The sequence below is a fragment of the Rhyacophila brunnea genome, unplaced genomic scaffold (genome assembly GCF_057557595.1).
Source record: "Rhyacophila brunnea isolate RB1 unplaced genomic scaffold, BYU_Rbru_1.0 scaffold_14, whole genome shotgun sequence".
Lineage (NCBI taxonomy): Eukaryota > Metazoa > Arthropoda > Insecta > Trichoptera > Rhyacophilidae > Rhyacophila > Rhyacophila brunnea.
The window spans coordinates 33,027,074-33,048,531 of record NW_028232796.1 but is presented as its reverse complement, the minus strand read 5'-3'; the positions used below and the strand labels follow the sequence as shown (position 1 = coordinate 33,048,531).

Genomic DNA, 21,458 nt, shown 5'->3' with positions numbered 1-21,458 from the left:
ATTTTTTTTTTAATTTCCACGTTTTGTATAAATAATTTACAAGTTAACCTTTTACCTTTGTCGTCGATTTAAGTAGAATAACAGAATCGCGTGATTTGAATCAATTTATCCGCGTACAATTAAATAATATTTTAATTGAACTGGATTCTTTAGTTTAAATGAATTTTAATACTTGAAAATGAATATAAATACATCATTGTTTTGGTTCATAGGTATTAAAGGCCAAATCAGCCGAAATAAATGCATCATTCGTCAGTGTGGTTTCGTGACATTTTGCATTTTCTGGTTAATTTTAGCAGACATGCTGGCAACTTAAATAATTTAATCCATTGTTAAATATGGATACATCTGCATAAAATGAATTAATTTCTCTTGCTCATTATGAGATTTCTGATAAATTTTCATTCAGTTTTTTGCTGAGAATAGATCTAAAAATTACGCATCAAAGTTTGGGCAAGCTAATTTTGTTTAAAATATTCAAAACTAGTTGTAAATAGTCAAATATAATATTAATAGGTATTACACTTTTCTGTGTCTCATAGCCACGTGATAATTTACCTCTTTCGGGAGCAGTATCAGGCAGTATAATATCTGTAGCTCTAAAAGTGAGTTGAATGAAGTAAAACTTTTGTATCAAACAGTGGCGAGGGATGGAGGTAGACTATTAAGATTCGATATAAATAGTTCACAGTAAACGTTGTCAGTCATACTTATTTGTTATTATTGAACTAATGATATAATTTGTAGTTGGTACTGGTAGTTTTTAAAATTCAATTAAACCCTGCCTAAGCCAAACCATAATAGTTTAGGTATGTTATGGGTGGCCCGGCAGAATAACGCATAACTTTTCAGCAATCTTATTTGTTTTCGTCGAATTAAGAATAATTGTGATAAAAATATTCTTATATCTATAAAATATCTAAAATGATATAAGTATGATTAAATTGCATAATTTTAGATATTTTATAGATAAACAAATATTTTTTGAATATTATCTATTATGGGTTGGATTAGGCAGGGTTTAATTGAATTTTAAAAACTAATAAACACTATGTACACATTGTAGTCTTCGTAAAATGAAAACAAATACGTTTGACTATAGTATAGTATGTACAATGTCGGATCTTAACAGCCTACCTCCATCCTGCGCCACTGGTATCTAAATTATTATATATATCATGCCCAATTTATACTTTTTGTCTAAACATAACAGAAACTAGAAATGTGTACCTTTATTAAATCTGAAATTGGGTTTTCCCAAAGTATTCTTTTTGAAGAAATGTAGTCTTGTTTTTAAGTACAGATTTACATAAAACTCGATACTTATATTGCGTAAGTAAGGATAATGATTTAAATATTCAATTGAATTTCGAATTCAAATCTGAAATAATTTTATGAACAGACATTGCAGTGATTATTTAAAAACATTAAAATGCACCGATAGGTGTTTTTTATTCACTTGCTATGATAATATAATTAAAATGGTTTTTTTTATAATGTGACAATATCAAATTATGCTAAGTGATGCTATATATTATTATTATATAAAATTAGAATAATAATTGCTTAATAATGTAATTCTATATTGAATTTCAGTATCATGTAATAAATAAAGTAAATATTGCCATTTACCGTGTGTATAAATAAACATTAGATGAAATATCATGAATTTAAAAATGTATTATGTTGCTACTAGCAGTAGTTAGCGACTTCCTCTGCGTGAAATATGGAAATAAAAAGTACAGACATCGAATGAAAAAAATGAACTTATTCGATTTGTTTTTTCTTTAATTAATGAAATATAAAACGGTTGAATCTAGGTACATATCTCTTTATATAGACCTCATCACATCGTTCTACTTATATTATATGACTAGAAATTGGTTGCCATGGCGCTCTTTCCGAGAAGTTTTATTTTAACTTCGGAACCTTTTAAGATAATATGAAGATGACATAAATTCGTACCTCCCAAAACTGTAGTATTTTATCTGTGTAAGTCGAATCAATTTTATTTAGTAGTTTTACAGTTATAATTGAAATATACAATAATTAAAATTATATATATTTTGTATGTATATTATCCGTGGCTCTATCCGACTGACTTTCTCTTATGTATGTTTAAATACTGTAGATTAAAATTTAGAAGGGATATTTATTTAGCTACATATTTTTCCCGACTTATACGCGGCGTAAATGTGAACTCTGCCATTCTTGGTGGTATTGGCCTCAGTGTTTCTGATAATTACCTTAGGAATCGAGGGCATCCGTTGTTTGTTCTACCAAGGTGCAGAACTAACCTGCCATTAGTGATGCCAATTGGGAGAGCAATAACCATGTTTAATGAAATCGCTTCGAATATTGATATATTCCACTTACGTGGGTGTGAATTTAGGTGGACGTTGTTTTATAAGTTTTTAAAATAGGGTCTATCAATCAGTGGCGAAGACTCCATACTAGGCGATTATTTGAAGCCTACCTTCTTAAGAAAAATATTTTTTAATTGCATATTGACTTATTTATATAATCACTTGATTATATATTCTATAAAATATTTTTTTTTGTCAACGAGAGATGCCGTATCTACAGTTATCTATCTATAGTTACAAAACAATCTGCAAAGGTTTTAAAAAATATACTGCAGCGCGCCATCTGTCTTGACGTATATAAAGGTCGGATCATGTTTCAAATAATTCTCAATTTTTTTCATATGGACTTTACGTCACGTAGCCCCGCCTAGTCTACCAAATTGTATGAACTAAGGTAAGCTCCGATCCCAGAGCCTAAAACCGAAAAAAAATTATACGGTGTTTAATCGAATATTAATTATTTTTAAAGACTGTTTTTTTAAATAAAGAGAACTTTTATCTAATGATTTTTTGTGTGAATAAATGATTTGAAAAAATACATAATCTAAACTGATCGCTTAATTTTATGTCGTCGGTGAGTTTTTGAGGTTTCACTAAATTAGTGTGCCGTTGTCATTGGTGTGTACCTATTCATTAGTAGTAATATCGTATTATCTTCTTATTTCTCGTAAGTGTACCTGACAAGTGTATTCTTTTTATCAGATCTCCACAGCCTACATCTTTCCAAAAGTTACCCTTCGCCACTGCTATAGTTCACTCTGTGTGCTTCCGTCTACTTTTTTTGTTATATTATTTTATTTCTTATTTTATTAGTTATTGTATTGTTAACTCACATTTCTCTGTATTGTTATTTAAAAAAAATGTTAACACTTATTTTATGTCATGTCGTGAACGCTTTGAATTTATAATTTGTTATGTTCATTATAATATGTAAAATAAAGAAATTTGGATATTTGAAAAAAATTCAAATGGTGAAAACTTCCGTTGCAAAAATTGCATCTGGCATGTGGCGTAAAATGTTGTGTTTTGAAAATTCGGACTAATTTATAATATCAAAAAAAGCTAGATTTTTGTGGTAAATAAAGTAACCGACCTTGCGTTAACACATGCATTGGAGATAATATGCTTCCAAAAATAAACCCCTGATCTTTGTCTCAACTTATTTTAAAAGTAGGTACTTGGTAAAAGAAAAAAATGTAATACAATACGAATTTTCCACATTTTCATTTCGAATTCAAAGAAATAACTTTGGTAGGTGAGAATTAGATTTTGTTAGAGATTTGATACTTTTTCATCGTAGGCAGCTAAAAAAACGACATATTAACAATAGCTGGCATTCGTTAAATTTAGCGTTTTTTCCCTGCCAAATCGAGTCTTTTCTTATAAGGTCTCTCAGCTAGAGTTGGTGCGACACAGATACGAAAGATTGTGTGTATTGGTGAATTTCTGAATAATACAGTATTCTTTTACAGGCTGATCCTTTTTTGAATGCGTCTGTGTGAGTATTAGGCCGCCTCAACTCTGGTTGTGCGATCTTTACCGCGTCTGCCATTTTACAACGTTTTTATTAGCTCGTATTCTTGTTTGTCCGGTGGTTGCTTGTCCAGTACAAATCTTGCAATCGATTTTTAACTAAGTTCCCGACTAGCTAGACATTTGAAACTTTTAGAATGTATCAGAACACAGTGCCAATGCATTCTTTTAATATTTTTAGCCATCTTTAAGCAGAATTGAAATCATTTTCAGTTAATTCTGTTCTGTATGGAAAGTTATTTCAGAAAAATCCGTAAAAAGTAAAAGACTATTATTGGTTGCTAAGGGGGTGGTCTTAGAAACAAAATTACGTGCGTTACTATGAATCAAAATGAAATGTCAAAATGACTTTTTTTTGCATTTGAGCAATTTTTGATTTGATAAATTTGAGCATATTGAGCATAATAATTGAACAGAAAATTTAAAAACGTTGTATATAAAAAGTTCTTGGTACTGTTCGGTTATACGGAATACAGCGGAAAACGCATTTTGAAAATAGCCGATAAAATGGATTATTTGTTAGTTTGGGTTAGTTTAGGTTAGGTTAGGTTGGGTCAGGCTAGGTTAGGTTAGGTTTGGTTAGGTTAACCTAACAAATAATCCAGTTTATCGGCTATTTTCAAAATGCGTTTTCCGCTGTAACCGAACACCAAGTTCTTTTTATCTTGTAATTATTATTTTTACCGGAGTTACTAATACTTGGCAAAATGCTTATCAAATGTTTTGAAATCACTGACAGCCGCTTCATTTTGATTATTAGTATAGACGTACATCTTTTATAAATATTCATCAGATATTTCACAATATTTTCAAATAAATCATACTTTTAATAAATCAAAAATAAAAACGATTTTTTTTACGACTTTTAACATTTTATTACGATCTAATTAAAGTAAAATGATTATTTTTTTCAAATTCCCAAGAACTTATAGAAATAATAATAATGACTTTTAACATAAAATTGCATTGGTTTCAAATAGCCAAACTTAATAATATATTTTACATATAAATTGTCGTTATAGAGCCAGACTATCTCAAGCATCAATTTATTTAAAAATAAATTCATAAAAATGACAATATCGAGGTTGCTAAGACAAAACATCGTAAATTACACGTTACGGAAATAAGTACTAAGAATTTAATTTGTAAGACCCCGAAACTCTCATTAATATAATATTAAGTTATGCGGAGACGAAGTTAAAATATTTTTATTAGGGTGTTGATGAAATCGACGAAAATAATAAAATTATTGAACTCTTTTTTTCAATGAATAAAACACTAAATATTGATGCAATTTGAGAAACGATTCAATCATTGTTTGACGGCTAATTAATTTCATATTAATTAGGTAGGACGCAGGTGAGTCAATTGGTAATGCACGATGGCCAGAATCGGGTCTAGGACGATTCAGCGCCGGGACAACTGGGCGCCACGCAATCGAATGAAATTCGAAAATAAATAGACGTTCGTGAGTTACAGGTACTTTAAATATACGTATTATTTAAAATTGTTATTGTTATTTATGTTCAGATTTTTATGTTATTATTTAATACTTAGTGAAAATTTAAATATGCACACGTAAATAATGGTTTAATTGTGCATACGAAAATAGACTTCTTTTATTTTTATATAAATCTCGCGATAATTCTTGCAATAAAAACATTCTGTTAAAAGCAAAATGAATTAAAACTATTAATTAGTAGTGGATAGTGACTGATTAAAATTCCTCGTCTACTTTCTGTATAAAATTGTAACAAACGTAAATTTATTTCATTCGACAGTGTGGCGCCCAGTTGTCCCATTTCCTCAGAATTCGATGTATGCGAGTTAGTACAGCCCAATGTATGTCTTTGATGTGTTTTCAAAATATGTATGTTCAATATATGGAATGTTACATTCTTAAAATATTGTGAATTATTCGTTGAATAAAAGAAATGATTTATTATAAATTGTAAGTTCAAGTAGACGTTATAACTAAAATATTTAGCGAAAATAATAACGCAATTTGATAAGCATTTCACGTAAAACCTATTAGTTTAAATTGTCGCAATTAATTAAGAGGCTCGTAGCATAATTGTTTAATGCACAATGGCGTGATACCAGTGGTTATGCGGGTTGAAATTCTGTCGAGCATCGTATTGTTTTCAAATATATATATATGTCGAATGATGTTACATTCCCAAATCTTGTGAATTATTCATTGAATTAAAAATAGTTTATTTAATTATAAAAGCAAGTGCAAGAACCTACGTTATGATAAAAAAAATGGTAATGTTCTGACGTTGGCTAAGAATGTCGTCTCGTGGAAAAATTGCAGTCGTTATGGAATAAAATCCTGCCTTAATACCACCAATAATGGAATGGAAGATAGTCAAATTTTGTAGTATATTAGGCAGAATTATTGTAAATAATATTAACGTATAGCCGTTACCATAGAAACGAAATGAATAACAATCAGGAAATAATGTATATGACATTGTTTCTGTGTTATATAAATTATGTACTCTGCTGCTGTACGAGAAGAAAAAAAAATGAACTGAAGTAATCATTAAAAAGTAGTTTTTACTTACTATACATATTTAAATAAACAAATAAATGGCGTTTGAGATACTGCAGCTATAAAATAACTACGTCATGTTGTTTTGGTGTTTATTCTAATGACATTTTAAGTGTCTAAAAAAGTGTTATTTTCACTATCATAATATGTAATAATTAATATTTGATATCATAGAAAACAACAAAAAAAATATCAAGACGAGATCTGTTTTATTAGAATTTTATAAATTGACGTATTATGCACCTGAATGTGAATTCAGAAAAAAACGTATGAAACGTAAAGACGATTTAAAACATCAGTGGTATTTTAAATGTTAATTCAGAGGAAATATTGTAATGATTAGTGAAATTGCCATTGATTCAGTTTTTATAGTTACAATTTACTTAGACTTACACACCCATTGAGAAAATAAACGATTTTTTAAGAGTCAACTTTGAAAATTTTATTGATTTACTACTAAAACATGCTTTATACAATATGTCATAACTATGCTTCCTATTATTAATCATAATTTCTTTGAAAAAAAAAACGGAAAAAGCTAGTATTTATTAGAAATTCGATTAGTTATTTAGATAAGTTATTCTAACTAGTAACATGTTTCTATTATTTTTCTTCGTTCAAAATAACTAAAATCAATCAGGAAAACATACAAAGCGGTTATCTAAGGGCTGTATGTATGAGATTCTGAAATTATTTATAAGCTATTTAACCGATTTTCTACCATGTAGCGTATAGCACTGTTTGTGATGTAAGCAATCTGACTTCACACGTCATTCAAAATGGCTGCTTTATATGTCACTTTCAAATGTCATTTTAATAATGCATTCATTACAACAAACGTTTGCTTGAGGCCATCGATCATTTTGTAGACTTTGTAAAATATTTAAAAACAGTTCCTAATCGTGCTGTTTATTCATTTCATTCATTCATTTATTCTTATTCCGTTTTGACATCTCACAATAGAAGTGATTGAAGTGAACTTAGTGATAATATAACTGTATGTGTTGCCACCAAATGGAAATGTTTACTGGAAATACTTTAACCTTTTGTACAGTAGAATTATGAAATAAATGTGATAAAATAACTGATAAATTATTTAAAATTCATAATAATTAGATATTCATTTATAATTATTAAATTTATATGGCACCGTTCGCACACTTTCAGAGACATTTACAATTTCAAAATTTTTAAATAATGTCGGGGAATGAAGTTTGCCATTATATGGACGCCATGACACATTATGACGTCACATCGTGACGTCTCTCCAACGGATTACATTTGCACTCATGCATACAAATGAGCAGTATTTAGCCTATAAAGTATTTGGAAATCTCATGCGTACGACCCTATGATAATTGGTAACACACTGATAAGCGAACCAATATACATGGCACAAATATTTTGTGGTACCTATTATATTCAACGATACGACGGTCATGGGTGGCAGTGTTATGCCGTGTCTACATTTGCAACTTGTTGTTAATGTTGACACGGCTTTAAAAAACATCACGCTTTCTAAATACGACACAGTATAATTATCATTTTTTAAAAATTGATTTTTGAGCTAAGTGATTGCATTACATACACTGGTATTGTGAAATGTGTAAAATATATGGAAAAACAGAAGTACCTGCCCATAAATATATAAACAGGTATATCTCTTTACAATTTATTAATATTTTATAGCAGGTGCTATTCCTGGTCTTCTAGGCAAGGTGGAAGGGTAACGGAAGTAAACCAGACATCGCGTAACCTAACAAAAATACAGTCATGTTAAACCTTTAATTTTAATAATACATTTTGTTTCCACTTTCAATACTGAATGTATCGGTATTATATGATTTTATTAACCGGTATTTCGGTATCAAAAAATACTGGTATACCGGTATTGCAATCCCTAGCTTCATTGGAGTCATTAGAAAACAAAATTTTGATGCCTTTTTAAATATTTATCAAAAATTTTATTGAGTTTCCGAGCATTTTTTTTTTGCCAATATACTATCAACAAAAATTGAATATTTAATTGAATGGAGATGCTATTTTAAGCTTTTTGTTTGATTAATAATCATTTCGACGCGTGCCAATTATTTTATATTTTATTAATTAACCGCGGTACTATTTGATTTTAATTAATTTCGGGCATGATTAAAAAATGGCCCTCGAAATATAGACACGATTCGTTTCGACATATTTACATGACATGTGCATTGTACGACAATTAATTATTATTAGATTTTTAAAGTTATTCATCTCATTTACGATAAAGGCCGATACAATGACTTGTTATCAATTCTTGCATTCATTTAAGAGTTATCGTTTCATGAATATTCACTAATGAAAAACTTAATGAATGAATTTTATACTTCGTAAAAACACTAAGTTATCATTCATAGCGAGGTAAACATAATATTATGCTTCCACATTAGTGGAGCCAGTGATGAATGGTGGAGGTAGACTGTATCTGATATATTCGACATAAATATTGCACAGTAAACTTTGTCAGTTATACTTATTTGCTTTTATTAAAATAAAAATGCAATTTACAGATTGTGCTGGTTAGTTTTTAAAGTTTATTTAAGCCCTGTGTATACTAAACCATAATAGTTTAGTTATGCTAAGGGCGATCTTAGGACGAGCTTTTTAATCAAAACTTTATTCATTTTATTATTAAATATATTTCTTTAATTATTTTATCGTATTTTCTTCCTACGTAAATTACTGGCAAGCGGGATAAAATTTTTTGTTTTGTTATTTATAACTGTAAACATTAAGACGATACTTCAGTGAAACGGAAAATAATTTTCAACTATAGACGCAATGAAATTTTGGACTCGCTGGCATTCGGAGAGCGAACGTCGAGGCGTGAATACGTCAATTTATTTCGTGATGGCGACGGGGGTATTGATTCTTAAATCGTGTAAAGATGACTAAAAACTTTACCCATTTACTTGAAAAAGAAAACATTTCAATGAACATACTATTATTATTACTAATAGAACATACGTTAATGTTCCTACCACCACCCGTCATATGTGCACAGCTGTAGATATGTACGGCCGCTTTCTATGACGCTTTAAACATATCTGAAAGAAGTGATTTTAAGTGCTCATTCCGTCCCGAGACGGAGCCGCAAGGGACTGATGTTGCAACGATGCACCGTAGTGCTTAAAGAAGAAAGAATTTTTTTGTTTTTATTTTTTGGACTGGCTTTGCTGTCCGCTGAGTGTCGCGAATTGAAATGGATGAGTCTACAGAAGACTCGGGACTAACCCGTTCCCCATACGACGCTGCAAATTTCTCGAATGTCACAAATTGCCACGGTTGCTATCAGATCTCCATGACCAATTGGGCCCGTGTGAAAACGGACCCTGGCAATAAGCGGGCAATCCCAGAGGATGTGGTCAACATCTTGGAGGACATTCCCGCAGGTACAACCCGGCCCATCTACTATCAAGCCAAACTCGTGGAGTCTGGCGGCGACGTTGCCATGGCCGGTGAGGAACTGGCTAATCCAGTGCGAAGGTTGGAGTCTTTCTAGTTTGGTGCCTGCAGAATACGTCTGGAAAAAAAACGGTAAGTGTGCCGCCCCTTGGGGGAGGCGGTCCACCTCGAACAGAACATTAAATGGACGCATGTTGGATTTATATGACAAATTATATTTCGTTCGGCATGCGTCATTTGCACCCGCGACCCGTAATCCACGCATCGCCTAGCCACGATCTTTTTAGACCATGCCTCAACTGAGGTATAAGCCTTAAATGTTACATAAGTGTTTGCCTTCACCATTGGGTCTTTTCGTAATAATTGAATGACATTACTTTGCCGTTCTTCAAAAGTGATATTGAGTTTATGGTCTGAAAGTTATCCTTTTGTATGTCACAGTTCAGATAGATGAGTCGCGGTAGCCGGGAGCCCGAGGTCGTTCATCGAAGAATCCATTTGCATATTAATAAGAGGTGCGAATCATTCGAAAATGTTACCTCGATGACATTGGTATAAATTACGATTTCAACTTAGTTTGAATTTAATGGAATGTAGTCTGGGAAAAGCGCATTGATGACAATCAAGTTTTTATCTTCATGTTAAATGGTCAAGTATCAATGGTATTGAGAAATACTTATTAGTATTATAATACATTATATTAAATTATAACAGGGACGAATATAAAGGAGCGGGAGGTTTGGGTGTTGTCCTCCCAGAATTGAAAAAATACAAATTATTTAAGTGAATAAAATATAACTTGAAGACGAAGGGTTGTGACCCAGATGATTTGGCTGTCAACTAACCCTCTTAACGTTTTGACCGCTTTCTTCTTGGAATGGTAGATTATAGGTGCAGACATCGTCTCTATACTCAAAGTGCAGAGTGTCTGGGTATGGTGTATGTACCTGAAAAAGTGCAGAGGTCCTCGGGGTAAATGCGGAAGTCAGTGGTACCTAGATTTTGTTAATCCCCTCCTACCGCTTTAAAAATCAAAAATTAATTTAAATGGATATTTGTTTCCAAATGGACACCCCCAAACCGTTTTTCTGTCCGCTATTTCGGTTCGCTTTACGCTCACGGTGGCTGTGCGGCATATGCATCCGCTTATAATGTCATCGGTCCAAGGTTCGAATCCTGGGTCAGGCAAAGACACATACTGTTTCTCAATTTGTGTTTGGAGTCAGAGTATTGGCCTAATAGGTTGAGAAAGTGGCTTACATCCATTTCTCGTAAAAAAAAATCTATTAATACAAACTTCCATTCTGTGGAAGCCCATATTATGATCTTACTAGGATCGGACACGGTCAAAAAAATATTTTTACTTGAAGTCTAATTTAATCAGGGAACACAAACATAATGGGAAGTACTGTTGTGTACACTAATAGGACATCACACCTATTTAATTTACAATGCTATTTGATTATAGCATCATATAAACTTTAAGCTTTTAAAGTAAATAATATAATATAATATAAACATTTATGCACCCACTTGAATATGTCAACTTAAGAAATATTCAAAGGGATCTCACAGTAACCAAAATGCACACCTGCGGTAATAAATAAGATGATATATGTATCTCTTTATACAAATAGCACTTCAAAATGCTATTAAGAAAATCTCTTAACACATGCATTTTTCTCACCCTCTTTTAAAATACTGACACGAGTTAAGAAATATATTTAAGTAATAATTATTAATATTATTTACGAGCCCGTGCAATCCGTTTTCACCCTTTTGGGGTAAACACCTGCACCTAACTATGTTGATTTAAAGAGATGCATTATTATGAAATTGCTCTCACGCTTTTGCGTGTTATGGAAATAAGCCAGAGGAAGCACTTAACTGGTAATTATCAGTATTATTTACGAGCTTCTGTTCAATACTTGAAGTAAAGCAATTTGTTATCTACATTAATTACACAAATGTGCGTCTTTTTGGATTAGTTTAGACACTTATGAACACCTGCATAGTCAAATAATGTTATAAATGTTATTCCTTGTTAATGTAAAGCATAAATCATAACGGACACGTGCAGTCTGTTCAAGTCAAAAACCCATTAAAGAGAATAGTATAAAACCTCAGGAAATGTCACTTCTGTTGTCTTTAGTCTCCAACCATAGTACAGTACGTAACCTCTGTCTGTCAAACACTTTGTACTAAAATTATTACTGAAATAAATAGTAATGTTTTACTTTACGTAAAACACTATTTTCTCCGCTGTGTTCACAATCAATTACAAACGCCCACCATTCAAGCATCCTAGAAGGTAAATCTCCTGACAAAACTACCTTCAAGACGTACAGTCTATAACCGTACAAGAAAACTGTGAAGAATTACATCAAGGAGTCTCACAGAGTGTCCCAAATCTGGTAAGAAACTTAAGGAAGGTTAATATCATCAAACCATACAGGACCTGCCAACCCAGATCTCCTACTCCTTTAAGCTACTCATCACAAGGACATAACAGTACGTTATCTTCTGCATATCGTTGTAAGAAAATATGTTATTTTTTAAAAATTTACATCCGTATTGTAATATGCATTAAAATTTATCGCGTACATTTAAGGGGTTTGTATTTCTTGTATTTATTGGATTACACCTATTAAGTCATAAACAAAAACTGCCATCAAAGATTTGGTCGACGATCGCAGCTATTAGGAACATATTATAATATAGCAACAAACCTCCACTCCGTGGAGGTCCATGTTATGTTCCTATTAGGAACGGAAATGGTTACAAGAAAGGAAGAAGAATTTCGGTTGTAATACCATTATCAAAATTCTTCAACGAATTCAAATAATTTCAAGGTCAGTCACTTCCGTCTGTCCTTTACACCCTTTTCACCCTTTTTACATGCGGTTGCAGTAAACCCTACCCGTTTATACAGTCCACTTGATCTCTTCATAACAATTATTGTAAGCATACTATATTCTAACCTAACGGCGTACATTATTGGAAGTTAATATTATAATTTAAATATTAAAATGTGCATATTATAACACTTTAAATAAATTTAATAACGTGCTTTTGATTGCGTTTTTTTTTGTATCGTTTAGCTTACATAATATTATAATATGTTATATTGTGATCTAATTTGCAATGTCACATTCCTAAATATCACACAAAACAATAAAATATTTCGTGATATAAAGTAGATGCCGAATCCAAAGCGAAAGGCATTATTTATGTTACTCCTACGTACCAGGCATCTTTTTATAAGTTGATATTTACGATAAAGACCGTAAATCTTACTTATATTTTTATCGAATAAGAAATAAAGCTCGTAATTTATGGCCAATTTACACTAGGTGCCTGTTGGCGACTTTTTTGTAATGTTTTACATTAAAATTGCACATTATTAAAAAAAATGCATACAATTTAATCTAAGATATTGGCATTCTATGAATAGAGATGCTAAAATTGAATGCCCAGAATATTCGGAATAGTATAGCTATTTTGACTTTTAAAACAATTCCATATAACAATATGAAAGGTAAACTAACTATTAAAAATAAACTAAAATGATTAAAAATGAAAATAATAATTAATTTAATATGTATATTACATTATTGAAAGGTTGAGATAAAATCAATTAAACCTTCTATCATATATACTTATATCGGTGTGGTATAAGTAACATTTGGTTCCAATATTACAAAAGAGAACGAGGAACTGGAAGAAATAAAAGCCCGAATAACCGCTGCAAATAAATCGTACTTCTCATTGCTGCCCATATTCAAATCCAGAAATGTCCACAGAAAAACTAAGACGCGGCTTTATAAAACCGTCATACGCACAGTCGTTGCATACGGGTGCGAGTCATGGACGCTAAATGTGAAAGCAGCTGAAATGGTGGATTGCTTTGAGAGAAAGATCCTTAGGCGGATATACGGACCCATGAATGATGGTGGGGAGTGGAGAATTAGGTACAACACGGAACTATACCGCTTATACAAAGATACAAAACTCTCCAACTTCATAAAACTCCAGAGGCTAAACTGGGCAGGCCATGTCCAGCGCATGCCTGAGTCACGGATACCGAAGAAGATCCTCGAAAGAAACCCAGGGGGGAAAAAGCCAGTGGGAAAGCCACGCACACGATGGGGTGATAGTGTTGCAAAGGATGCCAGCCAGCTGCTTAAGGTTGGGAACTGGAAAGGACGTGCGGATGACCGTTCCGGCTGGAGGACAGCGGTGGAGGAGGCCAGGGCTCGACTTGAGCTGTAGCGCCATCGAAGAAGAAAGATAAGTAACATTTAGTTTAGAACATACTACATTAGACTCAGATAGCTCAAAAGAAATCATCGTGAAAACTAATGCATTTTAATTATTTCAAAGTTTTCGCGACAATTGAACGTACGGATAATTAATACTAAAGCTTATTAGAAAACACACTGTACACACAAAGTGACAACAAAGCACAAAGTACACTGTGATATCCAAAAATTTTATAATCATTATGACATTACAAAGCAACAGTTGTGTGTCGATCACTTTGTTTTACCGTACTACCTAATAGAGGATTTGCTTTACAATAGTGCATTTTCCTTTTTATCCATTATTGAATAATGCAGCAACCGTAAATTAAACATATATATAAAATGTATGCGATATATATATAATATTAATTCATTTTTTGACACCAAATTATCGCATATAAATAAATACAATTGGAAAAAAAATCTTTGTTTTCCATAGTAACGCACGTATATATTAATAATTTAGTTGCTAGGATCACCTTCTTAGCAACCAATTATAGTGGATTGGATTAGGGATTTCTTCCGAAATGACTTTTCATACAAAACAGAATTAACTGAAAATGAATTCAATTCTACTTAAAGATGGCTAAAAGTATTAAAAGAATGCATTGGCATCGTGTTCTGATATATTCTAAAAGTTTCAAATGTCGAGCTAGTCGGGAAGTTAGTTAAAAATCGATTGCAAGATTTGTACTGGATAAATAACCACCGGACAAACAAGAATACGAGCTAAGAAGAGCGTGGTAAAAAATGTTCTGGCTATCAAATAGAGATTTATATTGTTTTAAATGTATCCCGACCAATGTATCGCACTTTAAAATACAATATAAGAGACTAAAAAATATTCAATTTGCGTGACTTTGTCTATATTTAAACTCATAGATATTTATGTAAAATTACCATTCTTGTTATTGTATGTTAGCGATTTAAATGTATGGCGAGTATTCTAATATGTGTAATAAAAAGCGACAATCCGCAAAAATTTACGACGATGTCTAGTTGATATATTCGGATTGACGATTAAGAATCGAAAAAGTTAGATCATGAATTGGTTTTTTTTTAATAAAGAAATTCGAGAATATAAAATAAAACTTGATATGTTGCAAAATGATATAATAGTTATAAAAAAAGATATTTTTGCAAGGTTTTTTTCGAGAAGAACCTCTTAAATAAGTAAATAAATTAGCAGTTTGTCTCCTTATTTAAGCATATCGATTTAGTGGAGGTTATATTTACACATTATTATGCTTTTGTTCTGGATATGTTTATATGTGTACATTGAAGTGAATTTTAGCAGGTATATATGATACGACTGCAGAGACGGACGCCTTATCAATATCTATTATTTGATTCACATAATATATTGTCGATCAGAATCTATTTCATTGATTTTAAACGAAACTATCAATTGATAAAAGAGCTTTTCATTTGAACGGTGTATTATTAAAAAAATATTCAAATTTTTGTTTTCATGTATTTAAAAATGCCAGATGAAACCGACTGTTATTAAAAACGTAGACAAAAAATATACAAAAACGGACACTTTGATAATATTATGTACGCTATATAATATATAAATTGCATATATTTATTTCACAGTTATAGCGCCTATACACGTGCATGCATCTATAGTGTACAAACTTCAGTATTGCAATAACTGTTTACACGTAGCGTATACGTTTTATAACTTTGCACTTTTTACTACACTGATACGCCTCTTTGACTGATTACCTCACATAAAATTAGATCAAATGATATTCACTTGAATTAATATAATAAATAAAATATGTAAAAACATTTTTTTTAGAATATATTACATCATTTTCATTCTAGAGCCGGAGTGCAAAGTTATGAATCGAATACACAATATCGGTTTCATTAGATTGATGTGCACAAATAAATTATATGCGTATTAATTTTATTTAAATATGAGTACGTTTAAACGTGGTAAATTATAATTTTAGTTCCTAAGCGGAGCATGGGCCTCCAAATGGCAGAGGTTATATAGACAGATTATTAATTTAAAGATTCCCTGTTAACCATCTGCCCAAATTTTAGCATTGAATCAATGATTATATTAATTTCATGACACTGACATACATTATTTTAGAAATATGTATTTCTAAATTAATTTTAACGACGCCAACAGGGTTGAAAACAAAGTTTAATATAGATCTCACATAATTTAACCATTATATTATATATTTGAATACAATATCAATCAAGCACCCTCAGTCGATATAAGGTATCATTATATTTAATAGTATAATGATAGCTCACATTTCATGGTTTTTAGATATTATCTGGATTTTGAGAAAAATTTGTCTTATTTATCAAAAATCATGTATAATTAATCACTAAGGTCGGGGCTTAAATTTATCTAATCGTGACCAAAGTTAATATCTACGCATTCTTCTTAGATATATTATTATATTGGTGATACAACGCATTATAGAAGATAAGGTGATCATAAATTATTAAATCACGACGATAAGGTAGTGACAGGGTTTAAATTTTGACGCGCGTTCCCGCGTCTAGAAAATTTTACAAATTATTTTTTCAATATCTGTTTGACATTGCCGATATTGATATTGCGTGTATTTTCAAAATTAACTTATTTTGGGAAAAGCCAAAAACTGTCCAACGGTGTTGACACTACCAACATAGATTTAACCGATTTATACCCCGTTTACACGTGCATGGATGTACTGTGCACAGTAAGAAAATGTATGGGGAAATATGTATTATCCTGCAGTTGGCAAAATTGCGTGCATAAATCAAACACCATTGGAAGATTCCAAAGTGTGATGATTATTGTGCGCAAGTGAGATTATTTTCGATCTGCGCCTGCGCAGTAGAGCGATCGTATCGAACCTGCCGGCAAAAAAACGAATTACTCATTTTGCGCTCCTATTTTCAGTACGACCTGTCAGATAGTAGTATTAAATGACAACATCGCGTCTTGCTTACGCTTGAAGAATGAGACAGTCAGCACTTTTCCGTGTAAAAGTTATTGTCATGACAGTTTAAAATAAGCACAATTCCCGACAGAAATTCCATACACGTGTACAAGCGCTTTCACAATATTCGAAATATTATTATGGTAATTAATTGTTAGTCATTCACACGATCCATGATACCGATAAAAAAAATGTGAGGAATTGATCCACGTGATAGATAAGAAATCAACTATCTGATTAAAGGGTTGATTCTGGATTCTTCCTCTTGCATCAAAAACATTTATTTTCCATGCATTATTAAACGTAACTGATCGGTAATCAAAAAAAAATCTTAAAAAATTATAATACCTAATAGGTACATTGGTTTTTTTTGCACTTGTTTTTAGGATTTAAAATTTTAAAATTATAGATGGATTTTCAATACGTATAAGATAGTTAATAAGTACCTAAATTGCCTACAACTTTCGCTCCTAAGCGGAGAATATGGCACAGCCAGAGTGGAAATGATATTTATTTTTTTTACACGGAGTGGTTGTTATCACAGAACAGATTAATAAGAAGAAACGTAAAAGCTATCGCCATGGACTAAGATTTTGAAACATAGTACTTTATAACGTCCAGGCCATACAATTCACACAACCTAAGTAAAAAAGCGCACTTACTATTGAAAGCGCATTACATTTACGTGACAAATTTTAATGCATATGATCTGTATCATAATTTAAAAAAATAATGTATTCTTTAAAACGTGTTTAAGTTTACCCATATTTGTCAGGGTCGAGATCTGTTGCCTGTTTTACTCACAGAACAGATTAATAAATAGAATAATTCAGAAACCCCAATACACTACATTTTGAAGCAGGTTTTTGAATGTGTGTGACCAATGAAAATGAAACACATACTATAGACGTAAAAAAGTGTGTTTTTCAACCTAAATACACCAATATTAAATGATCGTCATTGCATAAGCCGAGAGCAGTTGTCAAAACGAAGGAAAAGCTTAGAATGATGTATTCTTGATACGCATTTAAGTTTATCCTATATTCTTCCACACTCGAGATCGAATAACTGTTACTCAACACCCGTTAGGTATTTCAGTTCCCATTAATTCTGTATTCCCCGGTTATATCACACCCAGTAGGGTAAGCCAGTTCACATTAATTTTGTGTTACTGGTTGTTATCCATTCCCCATACATATTGGGTCCTTGAAATATATGTAATTATGTAATTAAAGTTCATTAAAAAAACTAAATGTAGTTTTTCCTGAACATGTAATAGGTCCAAATATTAGCAGAATTATTAAAAAGGGTTTAATATGAATATAATCGAAATTATTATTGATAGTATGTTAAAGTGCAATTTATCAAACATCATAATATTATTTAAACGAACAGTAAGTACCTAATAAAATTAATGTAGATTTTTTAAAACACTCTCTGTAATACAAGAAAAAATTTGACTCACCTTTGTATAATTTTATATAGGCATAAAATAGACACTCACTTAAACATTGGTTTGAAATCGATGATTTTTTTTCAAGACCGTTTCGTAGTATAATGTAATAAATTCACCAATTACGATGTTAAAGAATTTTAATTAAATGTCAATTAATGAGTAAAGCATTAGAATTATATAACACGTTTTGAATTATTTGTAAATAAATCTATGATATTCGATTTGATACGAATCAATACGACATATTTAAGTATTTTATTTGTAATAATAGGTATAATAAAAATCAAGTTTAATGATGTGAGTTTTATAAAACCACTAATTAGACTGAAAATATATTTGTTGGCCATGATTCTTCATCAGTATTAATCTAATTTATTGAATGATTAGGTGCATTGGATTAAAATTATAATTGTGATTAATAATATTTTAATTCTAATTAATTTGAAAATTGTTAATATAACGTTAACATCATTAAACGATTACATTAACAGTAAATTGCACCGATATAAAAGCTTGAAAATAACATTTAAAAATAAATAAGTTAGACGTGTTGTAATAATATGTGCAATATAACTGCACCCAATATAAATTGTATAAGTATTTAATTTTATAAACGGCGCGAAAAATGGTAAATGTGTAAGTGTTTATGATATTGAAAACCTTGGTATAATTGGCTACGATCGCATAAAAAAATAATGGTAGATTAATTATTTTTAACAAGTCATAAAATAAAAACCGAATATTGGCTTACTTTAGTAAGATTTATTAAATATGAACAAAAAAATATACCTATAATAATTATAATACACGAAACATTTACGAGAATAATTATTATCCGTAAAATGTTAACATTTTTAATATAATAGATTTATAATATCGACTGGGAGTGACTGATAGCAATTTAGTTTAAATTTAAAAAAAAATATACACGCCGATACGTATATACTACAACCAAGTAAATTTATCACACTTAGAGGTTATTTATATAATATAAGCTTTCGTACTGTCAGAGCTTATGAAAGCTCATGAATTTTTTCTACAGTATTAATAATTGTGTAATTTACAGTTTTTCATGTTTATAAAATATAATATGTCCTGAAAACTAACTAAATTGTAATATTTTTATTGGTGAAAAGTTTTTTGTGAACGAACGTGAGTTTATAATGTAGAACTCCATTATAATGGTTTTTGGTATTAATTGTTGTTTTAGCCTAAAAATCCATCACTGAAATAATCTCACGATAATTTAAAAAATGTAGAACTGAAATTTTTATCAATAATCAATATACACCGAAAAAAACGAGGTCAATCGTCATTATGTTTTAATATATTTTACTATTTTTATTGTCATATATATCAATATTATACTAAATTTAAACCATTATTTTATATCAAGCTTTTTTAGGGGTTGGTTTCTTGCACACATATGAAGATTATTTAAATGCTGATATATTATATAACCGACACATATTGTTATACTGACATGACAAACTAATATAATATACATATATAATATATTTTTTCTTTTTTTCAAATTTGTTAGTAGAATAGTTTCTATATAAGCGTATGAAACCGGTCGTGATCTTTATTCGATTACCTATGTGGAATAATTATAATAAATTGGGTTACAATGTAAATATTAAAATAATGCATTTTGAATTTATGTAAACAAATATAATATTATAAAACAGTTCATAGTAATTAATATTTTCGTGGGTTTCAATCCATTCTGTTTAAATGTCAAACATTTTCTTAATCAAAACAATCAATTTTATATCAAAATTGATCAAATATTTTTGATAAATCTAGGCCAATCGTCATTATTACTATTTTTATTTTGATGTATTTTTTATACTAAATTTAAACTATTATATTATACGAAACTTTTTTTGGGGTTGGTTTCCTGCATAAATATGAAGAATATTTAAATGTTGATAAATTATATAACTGACATATATTGTTGTTATAGTGGCATGACAAAAAATATAATATACTAATAGTATATTATTTATATAAAGATAAGTATATATTTTTTTTTGAAATAAGTATTGTCTTTTTTTTGATTTGTTAGTCGAATAGTAAGTTACTATAGAAGCGTTTGTAACCGGTCGTGATCTTTATTCGATTGTGTTGAATAATTATAATATTATATTGGGTTACAATGTAAATATTAAAATAATAAATGTTTAATTTATGTACACAAATAATATAATATTATAAAACAGTTCATAGTATAAAATCACTGTTTAATAATTAATATTTTCGTGAGGCTTGAATTCATTCTGTTTAAATGTCAAACATTTTCTTATGCTAAAATAGTGAATGTGAAATATAAATTCAATGAAATTTATTAATAATGTAAAAACAATCAAACGTACAATACACAGCTATTGAATAATATCAGCGATATTTATTTTCTATTCAGATTATTGACCGAACATTATTTTTTATTTCACTTCACTTTCGTTCGTATTTTTTTTTATATACGCGGCATGCAGACGATCGAAGTTAATGATAATTTTATCGCGATGTGTATACCGACTGAGTTGCGACCGTCTCGGAGCGCATCTTAGGCGAAACTGACCGGGTATAGCTGCAGACAGTTGGCTAGGAGTCTCTCAGGCGGTTGCATTCAAAGACTTTGTACACTGATTGAGAAAATCGCAGACGCAACTGTGTGATCGAATAGGAAACGCACTCTTTGACCTGTGAACAGTGATGGGATACCCCGAAATTTTATGGTTTCTCGCATTTTTTTAAGCTGTGCTGTTGACAATATAAATAATGTTTTAAAGTAAGATAGGAGTAAGAAATTTAATATAACTAGTGAGAGAATAT

The 21,458-nt window shown here is 30.6% G+C and overlaps 1 protein-coding gene across 1 annotated transcript in view; it reads right to left on the bottom strand.

Moving 5' to 3' along the window:
* js (jiangshi) overlaps window positions 1-21,202 on the bottom strand; it is a 197,504-nt gene extending 176,302 nt beyond the window's left edge. Inside the window, exon 1 of the mRNA XM_085942211.1 lies at window positions 20,999-21,202. The gene's annotated coding sequence lies outside the window, so the exon portion shown is untranslated. The remainder of the gene's footprint in view (window positions 1-20,998) is intronic.
* Window positions 21,203-21,458: the final 256 nt, after the last annotated feature.